Source organism: Protopterus annectens, chromosome 7.part0, assembly GCF_019279795.1.
Source record: "Protopterus annectens isolate FY-2018-M chromosome 7.part0, PAN1.0, whole genome shotgun sequence".
In the NCBI taxonomy this organism is placed as follows: Eukaryota; Metazoa; Chordata; order Ceratodontiformes; family Protopteridae; genus Protopterus; species Protopterus annectens.
Genome location: NC_056739.1, coordinates 679,760,724 through 679,784,535, shown reverse-complemented (window position 1 = coordinate 679,784,535; position 23,812 = coordinate 679,760,724).

Sequence of the window (23,812 nt, the reverse complement as noted above, 5' to 3'; positions counted from 1 at the left end):
CGCATGAATCTTCCAGTGATACTCACATGAATCTCAATCGCATGAATCTTCTAGTGATACTCACATGAATCTCAATCGCATGAATCTTCTAGTGATACTCACATGACTCTCAATCACATGAATCTTCTGCTGATACTCACATGAATCTCAATCACATGAATCTTCTAGTGATACTCACATGAATCTCAATCACGTGGATCTTCTAGTGATACTCACATGAATCTTTGGTACTGCAGAAGCATAGCTAGAGTGGGATGAAGGGCTAGGTTTTTTCTTTTTTTAATTTTTGGTAGAGTAGTTAAAATTTTTGCTTGTAACCCGGCTACTGGGGATACACAAGCCAGTGCATTGGGTAAGGGTGATAAAGGATAGTGAGGGAAACGTACTCACAAGTGAGGAGGATGTGTTGAGCAGATGGAAAGAGTACTTTGAGGGGCTGATGAATGAAGAGAATGAGAGAGAGAGAAGGTTGGATGATGTGGGGATAGTGAATCGGGAAGTGAAACAGATTAGCAAGGAGGAAGTAAGGACAGCTATGAAGAGGATGAAGAATGGAAAGGCTGTTGGTCCAGATGACATACCAGTGGAAGCATGGAGGTGCTTAAGAGAAATGGCAGTGGAGTTTTTAACCAGATTGTTTAATGAAATCTTGGAAAGTCAGAGGATACCTGAGGAGTGGAGAAAAAGTCTTTTGGTACCTATTTTTAAGAATAAGGGTGATGTGCAGAGCTGTAGTAACTACAGAGGGATACAACTAATCAGTCACAGCTTGAAGTTATGGGAAAGAGTAATGGAAGCTAGGTTAAGAAGGGAGGTGATGATTAGTGATCAGCAATATGGTTTCATGCCAGGAAAGAGCACTACAGATGTGATGTTTGCTCTGAGAGTGTTGATGGAGAAATATAGAGAAGGTCAGAAGGAGTTGCATCGTGTCTTTGTGGACTTGGAGAAAGCATATGATAGGGTGCCTAGAGAGGAGTTGTGGTATTGTATGAGGAAGTTAGGAGTGGCACAGAAGTATGTAAGAGTGGCACAGGATATGTATGAGTGTAGTGTGACAGTGCTGAGGTCTGCAGTGGGAGTGACAGATACATTTAGGTGGAGGTGGGATTACATCAAGGGTCAGTGCTGAGCCCTTTCTTATTTGTAATGGTGATGGACAGGTTGACAGATGAGATCAGACAGGAAGACCCATGGATTATGATGTTTGCAGATGACATTGTGATCTGTAGTGAGAATAGGGACCAGGTTGAGGAGACCCTGGAGAGGTGGAGATAAGCTCTAGAGAGGAGAGGAATGAAGGTCAGTAGGACTAAGACAGAATATATGTGTGTGCATGATATGCAGCTTAGAAGAATGGTGAGAATGCAGGGAGTAGATTTGGTAAAGGTGGATGAGTTTAAGTACTTGGGATCAACAGCTCAAAGTAATGGTGAGTGTGGAAGAGAGGTGAAGAAGAGAGTACTGAGTGTGGAAGGGAGGTGAAGAAGAGAGTACAGGCAGGGTGGAATGGGTGGAGAAGAGTACCAGGAGTGATTTGTGACAGACGGGTACCAGTAAGAGTGAAAGGGAAGGTCTACACGAGGGTAGTGAGACCAGCTATATTGTATGGGTTGGAGACAGTGGCATTGACAAAAAGGAAGGAGTCAGAGCTGGAAGTGGCAGAGTTAAAGATGTTAAGATTTGCACTGGGTGTGACAAGGATGGACAGGATTAGGAATCAGTATATTAGAGGGTCAACTCAGGTGTGACGGTTTGGAGACAAAGTTAGAGAGGTGAGATTACGTTGGTTTGGACATGTGCTGCGGAGGGATGCTGAGTATATTGGAAAAGGATGCTAAGGATGGAGCTGCCAGGTAAGAGGAAAGCCTAAGATAAGGTTTATGGATGTGGTGAGAGAGGACATGCGTGATTTGTGTGACAGAGCAAGATGCAGAGGACAGGAAGAAATGGAAACAGATGATCCGCTGTGGCTACCCCTAACAGGAACAGCCGAAAGAGAGATTTGAAGTTTTTGCTAGTACTTTTGACCAGTGTTATGGCTAAAAACAGTTTAAGGATCAAGCTGCCATCTTGGTCAAAAAGAATAAATAGAGAGATTAAGCTAGACTCTCAGGCTGTTAGGAAATTAACAACCTCCAGCAGCGGCTGGATGGGTAAATGAGCATCATCAAGGAATCAGACTTGTTTATTGCTCTCTGGATGACAACATCATCTAGCCAGTGCTCACTCACATGCACGTAGGGCACCTTTCGCCAAGAATTAGTCAGACTTAGGCTTATGGAAGAATGGCATGATGGCAGAGACACAGAGGGAAAATGTGGATAGGGAAAAAGAATTCTAACACATTGCTAAGCCACATAGTTAATCTGTCTTAAAAAGATCTATATGCTCCAATGTAATATTTTAGTAGCTGACATAATTAACAAATGAGTGAATACTATTTTCACTCTACAAGTAATACAAATAATGTGTTAAACTTTATATTGTGCTGACACAACTAAAGATAATTAACAGTCTTATAGATGAGAAGTTAATTGGTTAACTATGAAAGCTACTGTTAATAGGTAATGTTTCTAATTTTGTGTGTGTTGAAATATTCAGTCTTGGAAGTTTCATTGTTATGTGCGCTTAGGGAGCTGTAGATGTTGTAGATGCTGTGGAATGTATATACACACACACACACACACACACACACACACACACACACACACACACACACACACGCACACAATCAATTTATATATAATATATATAGTCATGTATTGCAAATATAATCATAAATAAAACTGAAAATAAAATACAACTAAAACCAACATGATCACAAATGTAAATGCAGCATCTACATTTGAGATCATAATCATAAAAAATGCCAAATATCTACTTTAACTCCCACAGCTACTACATAGGGGCACTGCCCCTATAGCCCTGTAAATTCAATAATCTGTCTCCACGGTTGTATAACAAGGATGAAAGAGAAACCACAACGAATTACATTATAGTCTATGTTAAGTCTATGTTACGCACCTTAACCATAGTATAATTTGATCATGTGTACCACTGACGATTTTAACCACACAAATTCTTTCGACATAAACAACTCACAATATATACACACACGATATATATATATATATATATATATATATATATATATATATATATATAGGCCATATCTCATAATGTAAAATGGAATGCAGAGTCAAATAACAGCAACTAAAGGCCATAGGCCAATTGGAAAAAAAGGTATGCACTATTCAAGCACATGAAGCAGCAAAACTTGCTTGTAAAGTATTTAAACAATTGAGAATGTTCACATAATTCTTATTTCCTGTATTTTTTCAACTCATTAACAGCTGAAAGATGATTTGAAATATATATGTCCTAGAACTTAGCTATGCTTTCATTTTAGTCAGTTTGTTTAAGTATTTAAATATTTTGTTTTCCCACTGTAACATTTATGTCTTACTTTTCTACACATAATGGCATCATAAGGAATCTCTCTGATACCGCCTGTTGTACTGCCAGCACTGAGACATCATTAGTACTTTTTGCGTATGAGCTCATATGAGATCATAATATTGCGCCATTGTATAACTGGAACAGATAATACATCGATAATGTTCTCTTAAGAGAATCCATTGATAGACTGTTAGTTTTATAATGGCTGAATAAAACCAAGTTTACAAAATTAATAGTGTGCTTCCTTGCGATGCTCTGTTTCAGATGTTGTGTCTTTCGGCTTTTCCAGGTTAGTGGGTAACCACAGCGGAATTCCGGTCCGCTAATGATTGGCAGTAGATTTTTATGTGCCGAGTTGCCGGCTCTGACGCACAACCTTCAAGGAAGGTACGCCCATTCACGCATGCCTCCACAGACGCTCTAGCTGAGAATCGAACAGGACAACGTCTTACTGTGAGGCGACAACGCCACCGCAGCATCACCACCGCAGTATGCGCTCTGTTTTAGATGTAAACAGCATAAATTATTATGCCTCAGTGTCAGCTGAATATCGCAGTGCAATATTAACACGACAACTGTGGTAGCATCCGTACTGCAAAATTCTTCAAGTCTTTCCTCATTAGTCCCACACTGAACTGTGCTAAACAGTGACAACTTCATTAAGAAGTAAATGAAAAGCATTTGCTTCAATATTAATTTAATTTAACCACGCTTAACCTAGTTTGAAAATTTTAAATTCGTGCATTAGTGTTACGTTATTATAATGCACCTATGTTCCTTTATTAATTTGATAATTAAAATGGTGGAAAGGAGTTCAGAGTGCAATTCTTTCATTATTCCTTCAGACTTCTTTTCTTGATAAGGACAAGGTCAATTTACTCTGGTCAAACGATCAGCTTCCATTTTAATTGCTACAGCTAATAAATCTTACAGTCAATGGATGGAGTACTTTTTTATATTTTTTTCCAATCCAAAATAAGAGCAAAGATTCTTAAAAATGAAGAAAAGCTGTTCTATAGATCATGGAAAGCATTCTGTACTGCAAATTGTTATTGTCTGCTTGGAAGGCAGAATTAAGCTGACACTGTTAGATCCCATAATTCATTTTAAGATAAGAATGCAAGTTTAGCATTCTGAGTGCTTTCACAGACAGTTTTTATTCTGCAGCAGTACATTTTTTTGCCAGAGGCAGTAGCCTGAAATGCAACAAAGCATTTGCTAATGTCAGATCATTGCTGACCGTAAAATTTCATTTCTAAGTCATATATATGCTCTTTTATTATTGCTATCATTATTATTGCTATTATCATCATTGTCGCCATTATTATAGCACTTTGTTTTTCTTATACTAAAGTCTAATAATTTTTTTCACCTATGTAATAGATATGTAAGGCTATGTGAATACAACATTTAGACTCTTTTTTGTTCCCTGTTTTTCCTCATTGTTACATTTAAAGTTCTATTCCATTGCTTAATTTGTATGTTATATAATAACTTGAACAAACTGGCCTTATATGATCATGTGCAGATAAATAGACACTACATGGTGTAGTCTAAATGGAGTATTTTAATACTTGGCTACAGGAGGCAAGGGAGAGATGCATGCTGGACAATTGTATGAAGGAAGAAGAATGGGAAAGAAAAACAATGCAAAATTAAACACCTTAGTGCACGTCCACATCCATCTATGTCGACAGGCAACTCTGTCTAAAAACTGATATCTGAGTTAAAGCTATTATCATATCAGTGTTTTAAATGACAGAACTATTAAATGTCTTATCATTTATTCCCATTATGTACAAAGGCACAATCATGAATTATATAATATAAATATTATGCACATAGTGAGAATAACATCCTGACTGAAAAATGTTGCATCTGAATGTCTGTGCAAATAAATGTTTCTTTTGATGCATCATGGAGGATTAATGGTGTAGTAAATCTTAAGTAACTGAAAATAAAATACAGATACTGTAAGTCTGCACAGTTGCCCTATTTTTCAACTAAACAATGTTGTTTATATTGATGATTGATTGATTATATATGCAAGCTGTCCCAGTGACATACCACATGTCATATTTACTCACATCAATTTGCAACTGATACATTTTGAATTAAAACTTGTCACCTATACATTTCTAATTCAGATGTTCTAGCACAGCACCCTCCCCCAACACATCTCCCACTGTCCCATGGAGAAAAAAACATTAGACAAGAGTTGTTTGAGTGAAAAGAACCAATTTTTCCCATTTCACCCCCTACTACAACACCCTGCTATACTTCCTCTTGGCTCAGTTCTAGTTTTTCTATATTGTGGTTCTATATTACCTACCATTCTTTAGTTTCCTCAAGATTGTACTTCCCATAATTATGCCTGCCTTCTAATTAAGTAGTCTATGCCTGACTCTTATATTACCTTAACTTGAATAAAATTAGACCCTGTTAGTTAACAGCCTGCATACCATTGCTGGAACCTATGTCTAACAGAGCTCTTTTCAAACTGTCTGGAAATATACAGAGCTAAGTACATTTTTTTGGTTCTTCGGAATTGTGTACTGTAAATTGTTGCTGGACTAATTTTATTCAGAGTTGTGCACTGTTATTTTTGATTCACTGTATAGTTTTTCAGATCTCTGCTGAAAGTGATTTGTCCCACCTCCCCCTTTTTTCTGCTGTGTCTTAAGTTGGTATAACTGTTTTTTACAGCTTGTGTCATCTGACTATCTGAAGGATTACTTGAATAAAAATAGACCCTGTTAGTTAGCAGCCTGCATATCCTCGCTGGAACCTGTTTCTAACAGAGCTCTTTTCAAACTATCTGGAAAGATACAGAGCTAAGTATATTTTTTGGTTCTTCAGAATTGTGTACTGTAAATTGTTGCTGGACTAATTTTATTCAGAGTTGTGCACTGTTATTTTTGATTCACTGTATAGTTTTTTAGATCTCTGCTGAAAGTGTTTTGTCCCACCTCCCCCTATTTTCTGCTGTGTCTTAAGTTGGTATAACTGTTTTTTACAGCTTGTGTCATCTGACTATCTGAAGGATTACTTGAATAAAAATAGACCCTGTTAGTTAACAGCCTGCATACAATTGCTGGGACCTGTGTCTAACGAGCTCTTTTCAAACTATCTGGAAATATACAGAGCTAAGTATATTTTTTGGTTCTTCAGAATTGTGTACTGTAAATTGCTGCTGGACTAATTTTATTCAGAGTTGTGTACTGTTATTTTTGATTCACTGTATAGTTTTTCAGATCTCTGCTGAAAGTGTTTTGTCCCACCCACTCTCCCTATCTTTGGTTTGTTGTTTAAATTTGGTGGCTTTTGCAGTTGCCCGCCCCACTGTAGATTTGATCTGGGACACTCTCCTCAGTCCCATCTCTTTACTACATTTTACCTAATACACTCCTTCTGCACTTATTTTTAGTCATTTTTAATTGAATTGCATTTTGTTAAACTGTGTTTGGTCTAATATTGCTACATACTCAAGTGTGCTAGTTTGCACTGCATTTGAATTGTTTTTACTGCTGTTTTAGCTGCTTTTCGGTAAAAAAAAAACTGTAAGCCTGTTTCTTACCTTTCCTGTAACTAGTGTAATCCAGATACAGATTTGCTGTATCCAGGACTGTATGTAAGCTTCTGAGCCCCCCCCCCAAGCCTTTCTGTGTAGGAGGGAAGCCTTCTAGCTTGTCAGTGGGAGTGGTAAGCACTAGGCAACCTGTCTACCACATAAGGAGTGGTTCTGGCCCAGAAATTGTAATTATTGGCCATCTGGGCAATCTTTTCCATCTCCCTCAACTTTCTGATTTGAAAGCCTGCATTTGCACTTGTTTCTTTCCTGTAACTAGTCTAGTGCAGATACAGATTCTTAGTTTTAGCACTTGAATTTGCTTATTTGTGCTCAGCACTTGTTCAGAACTTGTTGTAAGCACTAAATAAGCTACTAATTACTATAGCGCTAAACCTTCCTCATTACCTAGAGGAAAACAGTTTTTGCACTTACTTTCCTCACTTGCTTAGAGAAAAACAGCTCTTGTACTCACTTTCCTCACTTATCTAGAGGAAAGTAGCTTTTTATTCAGGCATGTCCAAAGGTCAGCTCCCAGTGTTCTCTCCTGTCTATCTGATGAATCTGGGCATCTTGGGGCAATGTAGAAATTGCCTCATACACAGACAACCATCTCCTCCTACCACCCAAGACTACAACCTGTGAGAGATGCACTTATCTAGCCAAACTGGAGGTAAAGCTCTCTCCAACCAAGACTGAACTTGACATTCAAGAGGAGAAGGTAAACACTTGCACCACACCACACTTATCACATAGTCTCACTAAATCTACACCACAAAAATCCACACAGAAACACAAAAACATTCACGGAGGCTCTCAATAATAATCTGCCCAAGGAACAGAGACCTCCAAAGCAGAAACGCAAGAAACTTCCACCCCCCAACACAACCCAAATGACACATAGCCCGCAGACTCAATGTGCCACTCAACCACAGCCAATAAGGCAAAACAACGTATCCAACACACTAATCATAGGTGACTCTATAGTCAGGCACACTGATGTCCCACTCATCAGGCTAAAGGATGAAGAAGAAGGTTATTGTCAGCTGCCTGTCGGGTGCCAGGATCCAACACATAACCCACACACTCGGTCACTCCACAACAAGTACAAATATGACTCTGTCATTGTCCATGTTGGTGTGAACAACCTGAGACGTACCTCCCTGGACTACATGAAAAGAGACATGAAAGAGCTCTCCAATCCTGTAGCCCAGGCAGGTATGACCCTAGCCCTGAGTAGCATTCTGCCATCACCCAGAATGATACCACAGTGCAAGGACAAATTGATTGACTTCAACAATTGGCTAAGCTTCTGGTGTCATTCTAAGGGAATCCAGTATCTGTCTGCTTGGGATGACATGGTCGACAGATGACGATGCTTTGCCAGAGATGGACTGCACCTGTCGCCCCTGGGATTCCGGATACTGGCTAAGGTCTTGCCGCCCCTATAGTGCCTTTTTTAGGCAAGGTTCAAATGACAAATTCACCCCCATAACAGGAACAGGCAAGCAAAAACTGAGGGTAATACTACTCAATGCTAGATGTCTAAATCTCAAAATGAACTCACTCGAGGCACTCCTTAAAATGGAGAACATCGATATCTGTGCAGTGACTGAGACCTGGTTCAAGGCTCCAGAGAACACCCCTGCACTACCACCCTATAACTCATACCACACTTTTCAGCCATGTAACCTGGACCGGAACATCGAAGGCAGAGGTGTGTCTATATTCACTAAGGATATCCACACCTCCAGGCTAATTGCTCAGCATAGTGCATCCAAGGTTATCCAAGTGCAACTAACTTTGGGCAAAACTGCAATCCAAATTATAGCTTGCTACAGATCCCCCACCATGCCCCAAGATTCCAACTCCTCTTTTCTTGATGTACTGGAAAATATTAGGGTTCAGCCAAACACCCTAATAATGGGTGATTTCAACTACTCCACCATTAACTGGGAAAACTACTCCTGTACCAACTCCTTCACACAACACTTTCTGGAATTCATAAACTCCAATGCCCTGGATCAACTTATCCACATCCCCACCAGGGTCAACAATATCCTAGACCTAGTCATTACCAACATGAGTGACCGTGTTCCACACCTGAAGTCAACTCCTTGTTGGTCCGATCAGACCATAAGCTAATCACCCTTGATATCCACATCCTGCCCCCACCCTCCATTAAGGAAACCACGGTACAAAATTTCTCCTTGTCTCACTTTCATGTCTCACACAGCTTGCCCTTCTTATTACATACCTGTCTTTAACATTCACAATACATAAATCAATTTCAAATAATAATCCCGTGATGTTGCCACATCTACCCATCTCCTTACTACACTCTTTAACACAAGTTACCTTTTCCTTTCTAACTGTGGGTATAAAAACTATTAAAGATGACCCCTATAACAGCTGTCACCTCCATCACATCCACTTTAACTCTTTAAAAACTTTTCTCTATTTAACTTAGCACTATACGCTTTTAGGCCATAAGAAGAGCTCAATATCATTCCACCCTCCACTATATATTTAACCATTATCTTAGCCTCTTAACCTCCCTCTGAATGCACATACAGGATTAACATCAATTTCCTGTGAAACAAAAATGCTTCCTCTTTTTCACCTTACGCATTCACACTGATTGCTGTATCTATCATGTATTATTCACAATATTTATTCATAATATTTATTCACAATATTTCCTTCTCTTTTAATAATGACTCATGTCACAATTCCATATCTTCCTTCTTTGTAACTAGCCACCTTATCACATGTTTACTGTTTATTAAGAGACCAATCCCCACATTTGACAGAGCAGTCATTACTACAGCACTTTCCCAACTCCCACCTTACTAAGCTGCAGCTGACAAACCTCCCTAAAGCGAGATCACCTAGACCACTGGACACTATCTCCCAGCAGCGGGTGTAGTTGTCCACTGCAGAAGATTCCTACACTCTGCTCATCCTAACTGAATCCTGCTACGTACATCCACATTCCCTATTCCTACTCATAGTTCTCTCTTTATAATGCTGTGCAGGATTCCACCTTTCTTTTCACCGCCCCCAATCACTGCATTTCCTTAAATGCTTCAACCTTCCATTTAAAGCACCCGCTTCCCTTTATCAGCACTGATAAAGGTTCCCATTGCTCACAAGTGCCCAGTTACTCATTACACTGCTATCAGTTTTCTCTTTTCCATTTTCCATTAATATGATCATCAGTTTTAACTCTTTCTGTGCTAGACCCCTCAGCCTGCCTGTAAACACAACAAATGAATTATCTTAGTCTGATAGTTGGTGCAGATGGCTAAAGCTGTGAGCTGTCTGGTAGTTGGTGCAGGTGGCTAAAGCTGTGAACTGTCTGGTAGTTGGCACAGGTGGCTAAGGCTGTGAGCAGTCCTTTAGATGGCACAGGTGACTAAGGCTTTGATCTGTCTGGTAGTTGGTGCAGGTTGCTTAGGCTGTGAGCTGTCTGGTAGTTGGTGCAGGTTGCTTAGGCTGTGAGCTGTCTGGTAGTTGGTGCAGGCGGCTAAGGCTGTGGGCTGTCTGGTAGTTGGCGCAGGTGGCTAAGGCTGTGAGCAGTCCTTTAGCTGGCACAAGTGACTAAGGCTGTGATCTGTCTGGTAGTTGATGCAGGTTGCTTAGGCTGTGAGCTGTCTGGTAGTTGGTGCAGGTGGCTAAGGCTGTGGGCTGTCTGGTAGTTGGTGCAGGTGGCTAAAGCTGTGAGCTGTCTGGTAGTTGGGCAGGTGGTTAAGGTGTTGAGCTGTAGTTCCTGTGGTATGAGATTTGATGCCCTCATTTAACTGCCGTATCACCTTGAGCAAGTTACTTAACCAGATATTGCTCCCAGGTTGCTCCTGAAAGGAACTGTGTGTCCACTGGGCCTACCTGGTTGACAAATGGGTGTTCCTCTTCTTCTTCTTCCTATGATTATTATTATTATGTGGTTCTAGTAATCTCCACTACATCTAATGTTCATAGCCATCCAGAAATACCACTGATGAGGGTAATGGGTTCAAATCTCTTTAGGTCTTTCTTTTATCATGGAGATGTAAGGCTAGGCTTCTAAAAATCCTTACAGATCAGCAGTCTAGCAAATACCCATGAACTAACAAGTGTATAAAAAAGCTCCCTCATTTTCTTAAGCATCAAGATCAATCCTCACTAACTTTCAACCTCTAACTCTACCAGTTGGCCCTGATCAGCTATCTGAAATATCCCTTCACTATCTTTCAAGTGTGTTAACTCCCAAGATAAAACCTCAGTAGAAATGCAAAATATACCTTCTCTGACTTCATGAGCCATGCAGAGCAGGTTTTCCAATTCTATGTACAGTGCTGCCTTTTCTCTATGGTAGAGTCCATGTACCATTTACACAGGGGTATAAAAAAATCTTCTTACCCTAGCTAACATCCATTTGGACTTAATGGTTATCCAAAACATTATGTGATAGAACTGCTTAATGATATTTTGTTTACAGAAATGTTTTTCCTTGTATATAAATTACTATAAGCACATAAAACTCAACATAATCCAGTCCTACCATCCATCCATCTATCTATCCAACTATCATTCTGCTCATTTTTCTATAACTCATATAATCCATAGCAGGGTCAAGGATAAATTGCAGACTACCTTGACAATCAGTAGTTTAAAGGTTTGAAATCTCATTCTGGACACAATGCCTATCTATTGCTAAGCAGTGATGCACTCTAACTCATACACTTTACACAGATCTGTGGGCAGTTTAGAAGATAACCAGTCCAACTACTGCATACGCTGTGATGTGGGTGGAAGGAAAAGCATCCAGTCAAAGCCTCGACAGATACAGAGAGGACATACAGGCTCCTCACAGTGTGCACTTCATCCAAGAATCAGACTACAGAACCTTGTTATTTGAAGTGGCAATGCATCTTACTGAAACACTGTGACTGACCCTTCCAATTATCTCATCCTGTCTGGTCATTTTAGAAGATCACCAATCTATCTAGTGTATTTTTTGTAGATGGGAGGAACCAAAGAATCTAGACAAAATCCATTAAATCTCAAGAAGCACATGTAGACCTCTCATAGAGGGCAGCCCGGCCAAGGCTTAACCTGGATACTCACTGCACCACTATGTGTCACCATCCAGTGACAGACCAATTATCTCATCTTATCTAGTATTGCAAAATATGAATGGCCCCTTGCTTGTCATTGATGTTAGATTGTCTCCTAACTGAGCACAGAGCACAATATTAGCAATAACTAAGCATAAAAATGAAGCAGAGCTTCACTAGTGTAGACATGATAAAAATTTGTATAGCAGAAAGTTAGGTGTCAAAATGGCACAGCGGTTAGCAAAGCTGCCTTCCAATGTTTGCTTTTCCAATATGATTCACCTCTGTGGAGTTGACTTACCACCACTGTGTACATATAGGGTTTTATTGGGTGCTCCAGTTTCCTTCCCATAAATCAATTAATTCCCCTCTGTGTGTTAACAGGACTCCAAATCACTCATAACTGTATGTATGTTATGCAAGTGCATTTGTGTGTGTGTGTGTGTGTGTGTGTGTGTGTGTGTGTGTGTGTGTGTGTGTGTGTGTGTGTGTATGTGTGTGTGTATGTGTATGAGTGGGGCATACCATGGTAAACTTGTATCTTTTTGGGATTAGTTTTTATATCTTTTAACAACTGCATACTGGGATAGACTGACTACTCTACAATGCTGAATTTAATTGTGTGGGTTAATCTGGGTTAATCAGTGAATAAGTGAATATAACAAAGTTCTTTGCAGGTATTATATACATTTTAAATACTTAAACTGACCAATATCCAATAAAGTCATTCTCCCCGGTACTGTTTACCCCAAAATGTGCCAAGTTCTACTAGACCCAGTGGCCTAATGTATAAGTTAATGGCTTCCTAACCCAGGGATTGTAGGTTTGAGTCACAGAGGAGTGGTCTAATATTGAAAAAGTGTTTATTTGATATTTCAAAGTAGGGAAGCACTGGAAGAAGCTCAAAGTGTGGTTGTTTATTGGCTGGAAGGCATAAGAATAAGTTTATAATTTTTTTCCCCAGTACGAGTCAGGCACATTGCAAAGTGCCTTGTTGACTTACATAGAACTCTATAATGTGTTTCCATGGCAATCCAAGCTAAGATAAGAATATTTTCTTGGTTAATTGCACTTGCATTTGCTTTATGCAGTGATCAGTACATTTCTGAGCATTAGATGTATTTAATTTTGTGACAAAAATAGTAATTTCTCTGTTTGTTGGATTTTCCTGTCTGTGTGCCTACAAATCTCTTTGCAGATGCGCAATCAGCCAGGGGCTTAGTTTGACAGTTGTTTTTAGTTTAGTCTGCACTTGAGAGCTGCTTTTAGGTTCATAGGTAAGTACTAGGCTATCTGCCCGAGGGCATATGTAAGCCTAGCCAGAATGCGTTGGGTTTCGCCATCCCCCTAGATTAGTTACCTGTGCCTTTGTCCAGCAGAGCCATTAGTTCCCTGTGCCTCTGTCCAGCAGAGCCACTTCAGTGATCCCCAGGGTAGATTTTCTGTTTCCCATCCACTCGTCAAGGTTTCTCTTGAAGAGTGTTAGTGAGGGGACTCTGCCCAATGTAGATTGGAATCCTGTTCCAAAGCATGGGGAGTCTCTGGGACAGGAATCTATCCCTCCAGAAAGTCCTATTTATTGTTATGGTGAGGTTTAGAGCCCTAGAGCATGTGGCTCTCGAGGATTTTTTTTTTTAGGTGGAGCATGTCCATCAATTCTGGGTTGGACATGGCCTTGTATGTCAGGCAGAGATCATCTCTGAGTAGGTGGTATGCAACCGAGTACAGCTGGAGTTTCTTCAGTTGGGCTGCATAGGGCATCTGTTTGAGGCTAGTAATCCTCTTGGTGAGGTATTTCTGTGGTTTTCCAGCTGTTGCAGGTGTCTTGTAAGGTACATCCTAAATGGGGCATTGTACTCTATGATGTGCCTGATGAGTGATGAATAGATGGGCACAATAACCTCTTTTGTTCTAGATGTGAACCCTTTTGTGATTAGGTGGGCTACATAGAAGGATTTTCTAGCCACCTTGGCAATATGATTATCAAAAGAGAGATTATTATCTATTTGGGTCCCCAGATCCCTTATTTCATTTTCTGTATTTAGGGGACTACCACATATGTGGTAGTTCGCTGGTACTTTGTTTTTTCTAAAGGGAATGACTATGCACTTTTTGGCATTTAGCTTGAGGCCATGATTTTGACACCAGGTATCCATCTCAGTGAGACCCTTCTGGAGGATGTCTGTATCAGCAATTATGGCCCCCAGTTTGCATTCATCTGCAAAGTTGGTCAGCCATAGTCCTCCTGTGCTTGACTGTACCTCTGACAAGTATATACCGAATAGGAGTGGTCCCAGGACTGAGCCCTGGGGGACACCACTTGTAACCGGTTTAGAGTCGGACCTAGAGCCTGCAACTCTCATGGTGTGGGTTCTACCCATGAGCCAATTGGCAACCCATCTCGTGACGTAAGAGTTTATGTTCAGGCTGGTGAGCTTGTTTATAATACCAGAATAGGGAATGGTGTCGAAAGCCTTTGCGAGGTCTAGGTAGGCTGTGTTTACCTCCTTTCCCTCATCTAAAGCCTTGGTAACTGTCTCAAAGAAGTCCAGCAGGTTTAGGAGGCATGATCTGCCCTTAACATAGCCAAACTGGGTAGGGTCCAATGTTTGGAGGTTCCCAATGTCTCTGTTAATGAGTTCCATGATGATGCGCTCCATAGCCTTGCAGACCAGGCTAGTCAGGCTTATAGGGCAATAGTTCCTGGGGTCTGTTGTGGCTCCACCTTTGTAGAGCAGGATAACTGTTGTTGTGCGTCACTCTATGGATACGTAGCCTGTAGAGAGGCTGAGTTTGAACAGTGTGTATATAGGTGAGGGGTTAGTTCATTTTGGAGTTCGTGAAAGACACAGCCTGGGAGACCGTCCGGTCCCACTGAAGCTGTGTTTCTGGCTTTGGATAGGGCTGTTTTAACCTGTGTGTCAGTGATTGCTGGGGCTCTACATTCTTCTGGTATAGTTATGGGCCCTTTAGGGGGTAAAGTTTGCACTAAACCTGTCTGCCAGAATGTTGGCAATATCAGTCGGTTCAGTGTATTTTGTGCCATTCTGCACTAACTCAGAGTAGATCTGAGAGTTTCCACTTAGGTTCTTCACATAGCTAAAGTACGCTTTGTGGTTATCTTTGGAGTCCTTGGTAATTTTTCTTTCGAAGCTAGCCTTGGATGATTTTTATGAGGGATCGTAGTTTCTTGCTGATACTGATTAGGGCTGTCTTTTCTTCTTGGGATTTTACTCTTTTTTGTACTAGTTTCCTCCTTCTATTGTATAGCTTGTTTATGGCAGGGGTCCACCAGACTGGTTTCCTTTTCTTGGAGGAGTGAGTCTTGGTTTTGCTTGGGATAGCATGATCCATGCATTCTTGCAAGTGCTCATAGAGTGCCTTTGTAAGGGATTCAGCAGCTTGGACAGTGTTGTCCTTTAGCAAGGGGGCTGTGAACCTTTCCACCTCGGTCTTAAGTAACGTGAAGTTTGCTTTTGAAAGGTTTGTCATGGTGGTTTCCTTGATTAGGGGTGGGGGCAGAATGTGGATATCCAGAGTGATTAGCCTATGGTCTGATCTAACCAGCGAGGGGTTGACCTCCGGTGTAGAACACTGGTCCCCCATGTTGGTGATGACCAGGTCCAATATATTGTCAACTCTGGTGGGGGTGTTGACCAGTTGATACAAGGTGTTCGAGTTTATAAATTCTAGGAAGCATTGGGCAAGGGAGTTAGTAGTTGAATAGTTCTCCCAGTTAATGTTTGGGTAATTGAAATCACCCAGTATTAGGGCATTTGGTAGGACCTTCATATTTTCCAGTGTCTCCAGAAATGCAGAATGAGGGTCCTGGGTCATGGTGGGTGATCTGTAGCAGGATACAATTTGAATTGCAGTTTTGCCCATTGCTAGTTGCACATGGATGATCTCTGAGGCATTATGCTGCACCACTAACCTGGAGATGTGGGTATTCTTGATGAATACGGATACACCCCTGCCTTTTGTGTTTCAGTCTGGGTTCTGTGGCAGAAAAGTATGGTATGAGTTATAGCCTGGTTGTGCTGGAGTGCTCTCTGGAGCCTTAAGCCAGGTTTCTGTTACTACACAGATATCGATGTTCTCCATACTGAGGAGTGCCTCGAGTGCATGCATTTTGAGGTTTAGACTTCTGGCGTTGTGTAGCATTACCCTTAGTTTTTGGTTACTTGTGCTATTTACGGTGGTGGGTTTGTCTTTTGAGCCTTGCCTAAAAAAGGCACTATGGGGGGCAGCAAAAGCCTTGGTCAATATTTGAAAGCCTAAGGGTGACAGGTGCAAGCCATCTCTTGTGAAGCAATGTGGCTTGTCAAGCATGTCATCCCAGGTGGACAGATACTGGATCCCCTTTGAATGACACCAGCAACTTAGCCAATTGTTGAAATTAATAATTTTTTCTTTATACTGTGGCATCATTCTTGGTGAGGGCAGGATGCTACTCAGGGTCAGGGTCATACCGGCTTGGACTACATGATCAGAGAGCTCTTCCATGTCTCTTTTCGTGTAGTCCAGGGAGGTACGTCTCAAATCATTCACACCAACATAGACAATGACAGAGTCATATTTGTACTTGTTCTGAAGTGACCTGAGTGCTTGTGTTATGTGGTGGATCCTGGCATCTGACAGGCAGCTAACTGTAACCTTCTCCTTGTCCAGCCTAGTTAGTGGGACATCAGTGTGTCTGACTATAGAGTCGCCTATTACTAATGTGTTGGGTATGTTATTTTGCCTTAAGGGCTGTGATTGCATGGCACACTGGTTATGTGAAGTATGTGTTTCATGGTTTGTGGATGGGGTGTGGAGGTTGCTTGGGTGTCTGCTTTGGAGGTCTCTGTTGCTTTTGCAGATTTTTATTTAGAGCCTCCGAGTATGTTTTCGTGTATTTATGTGTGTTATTTGCCAGTGTTGGTTTAGTAGGTCTATGTGAGACTGGTGGTGTGTTGCAAGTATTTTCCTTCTCCTCATGACTGTCAGCTCCAGTCTTGGGTTGTGAGAGCTTTGCCTCCAGTTTGGCTGTATAATTGCATCTCTTGCATATATTAGAGTTTGGTGGTAGGAGAAGAGGGTTGTCTATGTACATGAGGCAGTTGTAACATTGCCTCAAAATGCCCAGATTCACCAGTTGGACTGGAGAGTACACCTGAAACTGCCCTTTGGACATGCCTGAATAGGTAAAGTGAGCTGTTTTACTGATTGGCTGGTAGGGACGAATAGAGAACCTTGTCCTTCTGAACAGTATAGTGCTAAGGTTAATTAGTGCTTGCCATGAGTTTTGAGCAAGTGCTGGGCTGTAAAATGAATGGTTTGAGTGCATGAGTTGAAATTTTGTCTAGTTCCATGGGAAAAAATGAAGAGTGGACTTCATGGAGCCGGGAATAGTTTAACCCTAGCTAACCAGCGCTGCCCGACGCGCAAAACCTTGCAAATGCGGTTTTTATAGCAGGGAAATGAAAGAGATAGAAATTAGCCCAAAATAGCAAATAAACTACTAACTTCTGGGCTGAAACCACTCCTCCAGGGACTGATAGGCTGCTCAAAGCTCCCCTCTCTCACAAGTGAACAGAGAAACTTCCTTCTATCCAAGTAAGTTATGGGCAACACAGAAACTTGTAACACAGCCCTGAATTCAGCAATAACCTGAAAAATGGACTATACTAGTTCAGAAAGGTGGGAAACAAGTATATATATATATATATATATATATATATATATATATATATATATATATATATACTTTTTTTTTGTTTTGTTTTTTCTTCTTTTTTTTCAGAAAATAAAGCAGACACAATAAAAAACAATTTAAATGCACAGAAATGGCTATCACACTTTAGTGTGTAGCCTACAACAGTTGAACAGATTATTTAAACACAAAAATGATGAAGGAAAGACACTGAGCATACTCGGATCTATAATATATAACATTCAGTATCCTGTTTTTTTGCTTATTTTTTCGCGTTATTTATAGCACTTTGTCTACTGCATACTTTTCTAGCTAGTTTCACTGAGTGTGAGGTATTGACTGGAAATGTTTTACTTTTATTAAGCATCTGTTAGGGTTCTTTGATTCTGATAACTTGTTTGCAGTTAAAAGCTTTCTCTAGAGGCTCCTTTATCTGTTTAAAACTTTAATTTAAAGGCTCATTGCTGCTTTTCTGCTGTGAGAAACATTTCTGCAGTTTGTTTCCCACACTTCCTACCTATTTATATGCTGTTTTTATAGTTGGTGGTTTTGCAGTTGCCTGCCCCTACTGTAAATTTTATCTGGGACACTCCTCCAAGTCTAGTGTTATTATCTCATTCTACCTAATACAGGGAGAACATTTGAGAAGGTTAATCCACTTAGTTTCTGCGCGTTCTATCTCTCTTTCTACTTAAAAAAAAATAATTCTAAGCTTGTTTCCTACGTTTCCTGTGGGTAGTCTAGTCTGGATACAGATTTGCTGTGTGCAGGACTGTTAGTGGGCTTCTGAGCCCCCAAGCATTTCTGTGTTGGAGGGAAGCCTTCTATCTTAATTTTGTTTCTTAGAACTAGCCAGTTTTTTAGTTTCCGCTCTCAAGTCTATTTCTTTGAGCTCAACACTTGTTCAGAACTCATTGTAAGCACTAAATAAGCTACAAATTATTACAGCACTCAACTTTCCTCACTTGTCTAGAGGAAAACAGTTTCTAGTACTTAACAAATAAGCACCTATCCAGGCATGTCTAAGGGTCAGCTCCTGGTGTTTTCTCCTGTCTACGTGATTAATCTGGGCATCTTGGGGCAATGCAGCAATTGCCTCATGTACACAGACAACCCTCTCCTCCTACCACCCAACACTACAACCTGTGAGAGATGCACTTATGTAGACAAACTGCAAGCAAAGCTCTCTTCACCCAAGACTGGACTAGACAGTCAAGAGGAGGAGGTAAACACTTGCACCACACCACATTCATCACATAGTCCCTAAAAACCTTCACCACCAAAACACACACACAGAAACATAAAATGCACACCTACATTCACGGAGGCTCTCAGTAAAAACCTGCCCAAGCAACAGGGACCTACAAAGCAGAAACACAAGCAACGTCCACCCCCCAACACACTCCAAATGACACATAGCCCACAAACTCAGTGTGCCACTCAACCACAGCCCATAAGGCATAACAATGTCCCCAACACTCTAGTCATAGGTGACTCTATAGTCAGGCACACTGATGTTCCACTCACCAGGCTAAACAAGGAGAAAGCAACTGTCAGCTGCCTGTCGGGTGCCAGGATCCACCACATAAAGCATGCACTCAGTTCACTCCACAGCAAGTACAAATATGACTCTGTCATTGTCCATGTTGGTGTGAATGACTTGAGATGTACCTCCCTGGACTATATGAAAAGGGACATGGAGGTACTGTCCGATCTTGTAGCCCAGGCAGGTATGACCCTAGCCCTGAGTAGCATCCTGCCATCACCCAGAATGATACCACAGTACAAGGACAAAATGATTGACTTCAACATTTGGCTAAGCTTCTGGTGTCATTCTAAGGGGATCCAGTATCTGTCTGCCTGGGATGACATGATCGACAAACCACGATGCTTTGCCAGAGATGGCCTGCATCTGTCCCCCCCTGGGATTCTGGATACTGGCTAAGGCTCTAGCCACCCCTATAGTGCCTTTTTTAGGCAAGGTTCAAATGACAAATTCACCACCATAGCAGGTGCAAGCAAGCAGAATCTGAGGGTACTGCTGCTCAATGCTAGAAGTCTAAACCTCAAAATGCACTCACTCGAGGCACTCCTTAAAATGGAGAACATTGACATCTGTGCAGTGACAGAGACCTGGTTCAAGGCTCCAGAGAGTACCCCTGCATTATCAGGCTATAATTCATACCACACCTTTTGGCCACCTAACCTGGACCAAAACACTAAAGGTGGAGGCGTGTCCATATTCATTAAGGATATCCACACCTCCAGGCTAGTTGCTCAGCATAATCCATCTGAGATTATCCAAGTGCAACTAACTCTGGGTAAGACCGCAATCCAAATTGTAGCTTGCTACAGGTCCCCCACCATGTCCCAGGATTCCCACTCCTCATTTCTTGATACATTGGAAAATATTAGAGTACAACCTAACACCCTAATAATGGGTGATTTCAACTACCCCACCATTAACTGGGAAAACTACTCATGTACCAACTCTTGTGCTCAACGTTTTCTGGAATTCATAAATTCCAATGCCTTGGATCAACTTATCCACACCCCCACTAGGGGCAGCAATATCCTAGATCTGGTTATTACCAATATGGCCAACCAGTGCTCCACACCAGAGGTGAATTCCTCGTTGGTCAAATCCGACCACAAGCTAATCACCCTAGACATCCACATCCCTCCCCCACCCCTCATTAGGGAAACCACCGTAAAAAAATTCTCCAAAGCCAACTTCATGCTTCTTAAGACAGAAGTAGCAAACTTCATGACACCCATGCTGACGGACAATAGAGGTATGACTGCTGAATCCTACACAAATGCACTTTTTAACCACTTACACAAGTGCATGGATCATGCAATCCCTAACAGAACCAAGATGCTATCCTCCAAAAAAGGAAGCCAATCTGGTGGTCCCCTGCCATAAACTAACTCTACAACAGAAGAAAGAAACTTGTAAAAAAAGAGTAAAATCCCATGATTGGAGGAACTCTCTGGTCAGCCTCAGTAAGAACCTGAGATTCCTCATAAAATCCTCCAGTGCTAGTTACGACAACAAAATTGCCACTTACTCTAAAATCAACCACAAAGCATTCTATAGCTATGTCAAGAATCTCAATAACAACACTCAGATCTGCTCTGAGTTACAGCACAATGGCACTAAATATACAGAGCCAAATGATATTGCCAGCATCCTGGCAGATAGGTTCAGTGCTAACTTTACCCCCCTCTTATCCCCTAAAGGGCCCATCTCTATACTGGAAGAATGCAAAGTTCCTGTAATCACGGCTGCACAGATAAAAAACACACTCTCCAAAGCCAAGAACACAGCATCCATGGGACCTGACAACATCCCAGGCTGCATTCTACATGAACTACAGAACGAACTGGCACCCCACCTAAGTACCATGTTCAATCATAGCCTCACCTCAGGCTATGTGCCCACTGAATGGTGCACAATAATGGTTATCCCACTCCACAAAGGGGGAGCCACCACAGACTATGGAAACTACCGCCCCATTAGCCTGACGAGCCTGGTCTGCAAGGCTATAGAACGTATCATCATGGAACTTATAAACAATGACACTGGTAATCTCCAAACTGAGGACTCCACCCAGTTTTGGTTTGTAAAAGGCAAATCATGAATCCTAAACCTGATAGACTTCTTTGAAGTGGTCACCAAAACTGTAAATGAGGGTAAGGTGGTTCACACAGCCTATCTAGATCTCGCCAAGGCTTTCAACACCATCCCCCACTCTGGAATTATAGATAAACTCACTAAACTAGGTATAAATCTCTGTGTCACAAGATGGGTTGCCAACTGCCTCACTGACAGAACCCACACTGTGAAAGTAGCAGACTCCAAATCCAACTTCAGACCAGTGACAAGTGGAGTACCACAGGGTTCAGTCCTGGGTGTTCTCCTGTTTGGTATCTACTTCTCTGAAGTACAGGCTAACACAGAAGGTCTTTGGCTAATGAAGTTCGCAGATGACTGAAAACTAGGAGCCATAATCAAAACTCCAAAAGACATGGACATCCTACAAAAAGGCCTGGCTGAGACAGATGCCTGGTGTCAAAGCCATGGCCTCAAGCTCAATGCCAAAAAGTGCAATGTCATCCCTTTTGGTAAAACTCTGTACCCATGAACTATCACATAGGCCGTAGTCTACTTAACACTGAAAGTGTGATAAGAGACCTTGGGACACAGGTGGACAGTAGTCTCTCCTTTGATAATCACATCACCACAGTAGTCAGGAAATCCTTCTACTTGGCACACCTCATCACAAAAGGTTTCTCATCCAGAAAAAAAAGAGGTCATTGTTCTCCTCTACTCATCACTTATTAGACCCATTATAGAGTACAACGCCCCTTTTGGTATGTACCTCACAAGACATTTACAACAACTGGAAAGGCAGCAGAAACACATCACAAAGAGGATTACCGAACTGAAACAGATGCCCTATGCAGACCGTCTCAAAAAACTGCAGCTTTACTCCATCGCATATCGCCTACTCAGAGGTGATCTCTGCCTAACACACAAAGCTATGTCAAACCCAGAGCTTTTGGACATGCTCCACTTAAAGAAGTCCCAATCCCTCCAAGCTACATGCTCTAGGGACCTAAACCTTGTCACCACAATAAACAGAACATGCTGGAGGGATAGATTCCTGTCCCAGACACTTCCGATACTCTGGAACAAGCTGCCTATCTATATCAAACAAAGCTCCTCATTAGCACTCTTCAAGAAAAATCTTGATGATTGGATGGAAGATAGGGAATTCACCCCGGGGATCACTTCTGTGGCTCTGCTCCACAGTGGAACAGGAAAATAATTTTCTTGGGTGGCGAAAGCCAGGGTACCTTTTGGCTAGGCTTATACAGGCCCTAGGGCCAATAGCCTAGTACCTACTTACGAACTTATGAACCTATACATGCAGGCAGCAAATAAGTATATTATGTAGCAGAAACAAGCTTTTTAAATCACAGAAATGCTAAAAAATTGGTGTTTTAGACGGAATTAGTTAAAGACAGCAAAAAAAAAAATGCTGAAAAATGATACTTAATCACTCTAAATTCTCTCTTTTGTCTCTCTGCTGCTGTAGAACTCTACAGGACACATGGCAGGCACTCGCTGAGCTGAATACAAGAGCAAAAAAATGTGCAAATGCAGTTTTTATAGCAGGGAATTGAAATGGCCAATAAACTACTAACTTCTTTGCTACAGCAAACAAGGTACAAATTTCAGAAATAAACAGTTCAAATAAGCAGGCACAATAAGACTTTAACCAGAAATTCCCAGCTTAGAAGGGCAGGATCCAGCCTCTCCTCCCACAAGAGTGCAGACCACAAACCTTCTTAATGTAAAATAACTGGCATGAAGTCCAAGTGCTTAAACCAGAACTAATGCACTTTTAGAATAACATACACTGAGCCTTCAATCAGCAATTCCCAACTTAGAAGGATGTAAGCTACCTGTCCTGCCAAAACAATGCAGTCCACAAATCTTCTTAATGTAAAACAACTGGTCTGAAGCCAAAGTGCTTAAACCAAAAGGCTTAGAATAACAGTTACAATTGAATCAGGCTACTACCAAGCAGTAATAACCGCAGCATAATACAACTGAGTACTTTTAAGAAGAAGCACAAGCAAAATAAGGTAATAAAGTGGGAAGAAACACAATTACAGTAAAAGCAGATGAATGAAGTGCAATGTTTTTATAACAATAGAAAACGAGCAAACTGATTTAAACAAATTACCCAATTAACCAGTAAAAAAACTCAAAACTGAGCCCTGTTCCAGCAGTCTTCAATCAGACAAGTTCTAACCCCACACTCCCGCCACTAGGGAGCAGGGGAACCTTCTTCGGAAAAGATGGCCTGGATTAGTGCTCAAGATATACAAACAAAGCTAGATTCAACAGGCCTGAATCTAGTCTATGCTACAGCAGATAAGGTGCACCAATATCAGAAAAACAGTTCAAATAAG